Source organism: Caloenas nicobarica, chromosome 1 (genome assembly GCF_036013445.1).
Source record: "Caloenas nicobarica isolate bCalNic1 chromosome 1, bCalNic1.hap1, whole genome shotgun sequence".
In the NCBI taxonomy this organism is placed as follows: domain Eukaryota; kingdom Metazoa; phylum Chordata; class Aves; order Columbiformes; family Columbidae; genus Caloenas; species Caloenas nicobarica.
In genome coordinates, this window is record NC_088245.1 from 84,459,801 (window position 1) to 84,466,677 (window position 6,877).

Here is a 6,877-nt window from a genome sequence, read left to right on the forward strand (position 1 = left end):
CTAATGCTAGATAAGTCTTTCATACAGCATACTTTCAGCACTCAACGTAATTGAGTTAATATAAAGTTAATATGCACAATTATGACAAAAATCACAGCACAGGATAGCAGCTGAAACCAAATCTCATCATATAAACGTGTGACATAAGAAATTAAAGGTCTTATAATTGGATCTACTTGGTGACTACAAAATCTCTCCCACTGACTGGCAAGTCACCTGGAGCCCTTAGTCTTCTCCTACTCCAGGTGCCTGGACAAATACACAAACTGTGACAAAAGTGTCCTTTACCGGATGCCTGACTCATTTTCCACAGATCAAGGGCAACAGAACTGCTGGCAAATTCATTTTCTGTCTTCCCTCCCACTCAGAAAAGAGATGCGACCACAGGCAGCCAGCAAGTACTTGCTGAAAGCTCAGAGCCCCATATGAGGAAACCCGTGCATATTAAAATACATTTGTTTCAATTAGAGCAGGTGAGAAGCTCAAGCACGATTAAAGAGAGAGTACAAAGAACTCTAAGCAGCATTAAAATGCTGTCCTACTAGCCGCGTCTAGCAAACAACACACACAGCTAAGACCAACACACTATTTCAGATGGAGCTTCTAAAGAGTTCTAACATGCATGCAGCATAATAGACACTACCTAAGAGCAGACAAACATAGTTAAGCATTAGTTCCTGTTACCTGTAATATGACTGGGCCACTGACATTAGTAGAGCTTCGATGAACCACTCCTGCCAGCACGCTGGTCAGATTGTAGGTATCCTGAAGAGCTTCTCTAGTCTCACTGTCTAAAGCTGGAATTTCAGAATTGTTAACAAAAACCCCTGTCAAACAGCAAAGGCAGCTGTTGTATTAGCTCCCAATCTAAGCAGAAGCCAAAGTCTTTGACCAGTTTTTCACGTCTGTTTCACAAACAGCTACAAATAAATCACAGCTCCTATGCACTTGCATCTCTACCCTACTTCCCAGCTTGGGGTTAACTGAAACACTAATGCTTTTCCTCCAGAGGCTTGAACGCCGAAGGAATGGCCCACCTCCTACCTACAAAGTTGTAGTTCTGTTTGAGACCACAAAACCTGCACTTGAAAGGCTTTAAAAGCTTAAAATCAATTCTCTCCCTTTCTTGCTTCACACTAGGGTGGGCAATTAGACTAAAACTGACACCTTGATAGGGTTACGTTGGCAGAGTTAAATAAAAATGCCGGTTCTGCTTAGGGAGCCCTGAAAAAGACGTAGCAAACAAGGATGACAGGTAAAGCGCCAGATCAGTTGGAGAGGGACTAATTCTTAAAACTTTCCCGACCCAGCAGGTTGGAGAAGGTAGTTACGGACCCCAGCAACCACTATAATTTAAAAAGTAACTGTTTCAAAAACCTGAAAGAAGCTCAAAGAGGCTAAAGTCTCCAGGAACCAGAGCAGATAAACAGGAGGTCATCAAAAAGGACTCAAATCTTGAATAAGCACTCATACATTGTGAGAAACTAGACAGTGAAGCGATCAATTTTTCCCCTGTGCGGGTAACCTACATAGGTAGGTTCTTGTGAGCACAGAGCTCCCTAAACAATGAAGTCCCAATTCCGTGAAATGGGTACAAAATGCATCTCAGGAAACAAGTTAGAGGCACTACAAACTATTTCCGAATTGGGAAGCTTGATGCACACAGGCCCAGGCCACTGCAAAGCCCAAACTGCTGCCCAGCAAACACTCCAGTGAGAGAGGTAACTGAGGCAATGACGCTTGTTGATGCAACGTGGCTCCTCCCTCTCTTTGCATCCCCTAGGCCGGTTTCTTCACTTCATTAAAACAGGTAGACCCTTCAAGCTCCAAAACTCAAGGAAAAGAGAATAATTCCTCACCCTACCCGGCAAGGAAGCAAATTCTGACAAGCACGATCGTTGCCATTTCACAGAGGCGACTTCAAATCTGCCTCTCACGGTGACTCAACGTCTTATCTGGCCTTGTACGTACTGCCAGTTGGCTCGGCCGAGCACTCCACTCCAAACACTCTGTCTGTCTCACCTGCTGCTTTTCCCAAGAGGTTCATCACCCGTGCCACAGAATCTGCACCTGTCTTGTCTTCCCTTTCCCTGACCAAAGAGAAAAAGTTCAGATGCAAACCTTACCCAGCTGTGGTAGCAAAGTAACCACAGACGAGGTGAGAGATGGGGCTGTACTGGCGTCCTCAAGGAGTTCTACCAGGCAACTGAGACATTCACTTGGTAGAATCTGGTTTGAAGCAAATAATGGTGTAAGCTTCAGTCCAGAGATAACCTGGAGATGAGGGGAGAAAAACAACCTTAATTACTCAACTGCAACAAAGCATTTAACAAAAACATCCAAGCACAGAGTCGTATTAAATAGATTTTGCCCTGTTGGACAAACTGAGCATGTTAAGTACCACTCTAAAAGGACATGCACTACCGAAAAAAATGTTGAAAAAATCTGGTTTTCATTCCCGTGGATGTATTTCCCTTTCTCTCGGAAAGTACCAAGTTTACCTTGTGATCATTTATAACATATTGGAGCTGCCTTTGCTTGCTTGCTGACAGCATCCATAGTAAAAGCATTCTTCTTGATCTCATAGCTCTAGCAGAGGAACACTTTGTATTTCTTCACACACTGAACAGAATTAATATCAGGTTACTGTTCCTACATATAGTATAGGTAAATGATAGGATTTGTTTATTTTGAAAGAACAACCAAACGGATTTCTCAACACAAATATTTCACAATCAGCCTTCAGCTCCGCCCAACAGCCTGCTTTCCACAGACACGGACAGGAACCCAAAGGCGCACGAAGGACAGGCTGTAACAGGAGCTTTCGGAGCACTCTCTGCTTGAGACGAGAAGATAGAACCCGAGTTCAGGGAAGCCTCTGTAAGAAGATGCTGAAAATGATACACCCGCCCATCAGTACAGGCAGGCACGAGTTACACTTGCATAATAGAGGAACATCATGTTGGTTTTGCATTTCCCTGTATACCTCTTTACAATGGACACAGGAGAAAGCTCAACTGAACACTAACTCTAATATTGATGTTTGAGCAATGAACAAGTAAATCTGCATCTGAACAAGGTACCTGGCAGATGAAGCCATTCAGTCCACGTGTCCATCCCTCACCGCACCGTGGTGCCCAGGCCGAGGTTGTACACAAGGCTCTACCTGGAGCTCAGACCCCCATCAGCAGCAAACGCCTTTCATTACGTGTTGCATGAAACTGGCAAACGCCCAACACAAGACTAGCTGACGGGTCAAGCTCCATTGTTAAAGATGTGGAAGCAGATGATCCTGGTCGGTCAGAATCTCGGGAAGATGGAAAAAGTTCCCCAAAGGGCACACTATGTGCTTCGCCTACGTCCATGTAAACACGTTGCACACCTCCATGAGCGCACACAAACACCGTAAACCACTACAACGAAGTACACAGTGATACTCCGGGGATGTGGCTGGACACCGAAACGGCCACCACCTCCCCTGCCCGCCGGCACCGGGCCAGTGTCCCTGTGTACACATACGCAGGCACGTCACAAGAAGAGCCAGAGGCCACGAATGCATTGCAAAGAGCAAGTTTTGTTTCAGTTACCTCTCCACTGGGGGGTCTCCGAAGTCGCACCTAAGCTGCCAGGCAGAGGTGACACAAGCGGGGACGCAGGCGCTGGTGAGTTCAGCCCTGCTGGAAGATCGCTGGGCCTGCTGAGCTCGCCTGCATTTCAAGGCTTCAGGCCGGCGCAGCCTCCCGCTCTTTCCCACAACAAAGCAGGAATCTCAGACATAGGGATAAGGTGCCTGGAGTTTCTCACAGGCCTGTGTTATCTAACACAGAGGTTCTACTCACCAAGCACACAAGGTCAGTAGAACAATTAGTGTGATGTATGTGCTTTTTCTACAGACGGGTGCAAGTCAGTTGAGCGTATTTACACTTAACTGACCACCTCGCCAAACCTTCCGCTACATTCCCATACAGTCCCCGTCTCCAGGCGCTGAGCGCCGGCAGAGGCCGCGGGCCAGGCCGGGCCCGCACCCCCGGGCGCCCGCAGCCAGCGGCGGGGCGGCGAGAAGCCAGCCGAGGCCGGGGCCTGAAAAGGCCACCCGTGCCCACAGGCCCGAGGGGACACCACGGCCGCCCGCACAGGCCCCGCCGCGCCGGCCCGCTGCCGCTGCAGCCCGGGAACCCCGACCCGACCCGGCGCCGCTCGCACCTCCAGCCCGCGCTGCGGCAGCGCCGCGTTGGGCGGGTCTTGGCCGCCCGGGACTGCGTGGCTGCCGGGAGCAGGGACTTCGTGCGGCCCGAGGCAGCCGCGGCGCCCCAGCTCCGCTCTCAGACCGCGCAGCCACGAACTCCGCTCGGGCGTCCTGCCGCCGCCGCTTTGCCGGGAGCAGCCACTGAGAGGCCGCGGCCGCCGCGTCGCTGCGGGGTCGGAGCCCGGCGGATGCCGCTCGGCAACCGGCACCGCGGAACGGGAGGAGCTGCTGCTTTACCGCGTGAAAAATGCAGGATTTGCATCAACTCCGGTGGTGGCTGCGGCTTCGGGGCTCACGCGGGGCCGAGGTAACGCCGGAAATTGGGAAGCGGGACCTTCTTCCAGCCGCCACCTCTGGCGAGAACTTGAGGAGTGAAGATGCTGTGGGATTCCACCTGCGCCCACAGGCCTGGCGACCCTTGCTGCTGCCTTTGCGGTGCAGGTCAGCCTTTCCTAGTGATACCTTTGGGTGGGGGGCGCTGAGGGCGGTGGGAAAAGCGGGGATCGAACCAGGTACCTTCCGGACCGCTCTCCGGCGACCTGGCCGCTCCTCCAGCGAGATCCCACGGCCGGGGAACGCACGGCGCCCCCTATAGGCCTCACAGCGCCCTGCGCGCCCGCCCGCCCGGCCCGGGGCTGCTGTGCTGAGGCTGGGGCTGTGGGAGAGCTCGGGAGGGGCCACAGCGCCCCCTGCAAACCTCGACCCGCCCGCCCAGCCCGGGGGGCACCCACCGCCTCGCTGCCTCCCACCAGCGCGCCACGCCGACACCGCCCGCCTCACAGCCCCAAATGCTCCTCCCGCACACAAACAACAGCCTCGAGCCCCCCGGCCCTGTCCCCCCTTCCTTCCCCTCTGCACACCACCTGCAGCCCCGCTACAACCCCACCCGCCCCCCCCCGGCCCCGAGCCTTCCTCCCCGCTCCCCTGCCCGCTGCTCCCCCTCCCTCCGTCCCTCCCTGCGCCCAACTCTGCCTCGCCTGCCCGAGCCCAAGACCTCCCGCTGCTGCCAGCTGCCTGCTCGGGCCTGAGCGGGCGGGTCGAGGTTTGTAGGGGGCGCTGTGGCGCCCCCCGGCGGTGGGGATCGCGGTAGAGGAGCGGCCAGGTCGCGGGACGCTGGTCCGCAGGGCACCCGGTTCGATCCCCACCCCGCCCTTTTCCTGCCCCCCCGCGCCCCTGCCTCGCTCTCTCGCCTTTGCCGGAGCCCTGCAAGGAGCCCTTCCAGGAGGAATGTTGTTTTTGCAGCTCATCTGGCACCTGAGCCCAGCGGGGGGAAGGACCGAGAGACAGCACACTAGGAATCCTTCACAGAAACCAAATCTCTTCCAGCTAATCCTGCCATGCAAACTGGTTCCTGCATTTAAAAAACAAGTAAATCTAGAGGGAAGGCTAGCCAGGAGCCCATCTTTTAAAGAGATCGATCAGGGGAAGGGGCTTGTTAGGATTACATGAATGAATCGTGGAAACTGAGGCAGGCGTCGGGCAGTGCGTAAACCCTGCAGTACCCAGCTCGTGGGGAACAGGGCAGGGCATTTGCGGCCGGCATTTGGGGGGGGATGTAAGCAGGGCTTTTTGCCCTATTGCTAACTTTTAGGTAGAACACTCCGTTTTGCAAAAGCGTTAGTAAAATATGCTTTGCTGAGAGATCCTGCCTGAGCCTATTCTATTGGCAACATGGTCGTTTCCTACAAGTCTGGGGGCTCGTCCGAGATTCGACGTCGTCATCTCGGGGGTCCCTATCGCCAAAGGACGGGAAGGCGCGGGGGCCCCGTTGATTTCAATGGTCTTCTGAATGGTCGGTGGGGACTCCAGCAGGGCCGGACAGAAAGCCCGAGGCTGTATGGAAGAAGGCGGATCCCTGCAAACCACAGGGGAAAGGATAAAGGAAAAAGTGGGGGGCACGATACGAGCGACCGGGCAGCTCTGTGCACGGACCAAGGTAAGAAAACAGACTGTTAAGTGCTACCTTGGTGGCCGGGGGCGTTCTGAGAGGAGGGACGAGGCGGAAGGAGAAGCCTCGGGACTCAGAATGGGAAATAGAAAGGAAAAATGCCAGGCCTAGGGAGGATAAAGGAAAAACCACCATATAGAAGATGGTTAGAAATGAGTATGAAATCCTTGAGAAAGAATTTTAGCTGCAGTTGTGTGTAAGTTAACTAAGGCGCCTGTGGAGCTGGTCTCTGCAGCATCCTACGCTCCTCCCTGTGTGTCGCTTCTTGATTCCCTTCCCAACTGTCTTTGCTGTCCTTACTGCCTTTGTTGGGCTTTACCCTGGGATTGCCCAAGTTGTTTTCCAATGCAGCCGGCAGGGGAGCGTGTGTGTGTGTTTGTGCAGTGGAAGAATTGGGGGATTGGACTAGATGACCTTTTGAGGTCCCTTCCAATCCCTAACATTCTGTGATTCTGTGGATAGGGGTATGAAATGCTCTTCTCCCCTCCAGTGTTACATGTATGTAGCCACCAGCTCTGGGACCCTGGGGATTTGGTTCTGTGAGGAAATCAAACCCGTACGTTAAGGGAAGATGGGGACTGATGTGGATCTTTATTTTCTAATATTTTTTTTCGGGATACAATCCATCCTGAGCCGATGTTAACCTCTTATTGAGAGAGTTGGCCGGTCCAGAAAGATAATTA

At 53.1% G+C, this 6,877-nt stretch overlaps 1 long non-coding RNA gene across 1 annotated transcript; it reads right to left on the reverse strand.

Moving 5' to 3' along the window:
• Nucleotides 1–690: 690 nt before the first annotated feature.
• LOC135998194 (uncharacterized) lies at nucleotides 691–4,986 on the reverse strand. The gene is made up of 3 exons (XR_010607523.1): nucleotides 4,484–4,986; nucleotides 2,127–2,274; nucleotides 691–797 (listed from the first exon to the last, which is right to left on the reverse strand). It is a non-coding gene; the product is annotated as an uncharacterized LOC135998194 (long non-coding RNA).
• Between the last annotated feature and the right edge of the window lie 1,891 nt (nucleotides 4,987–6,877).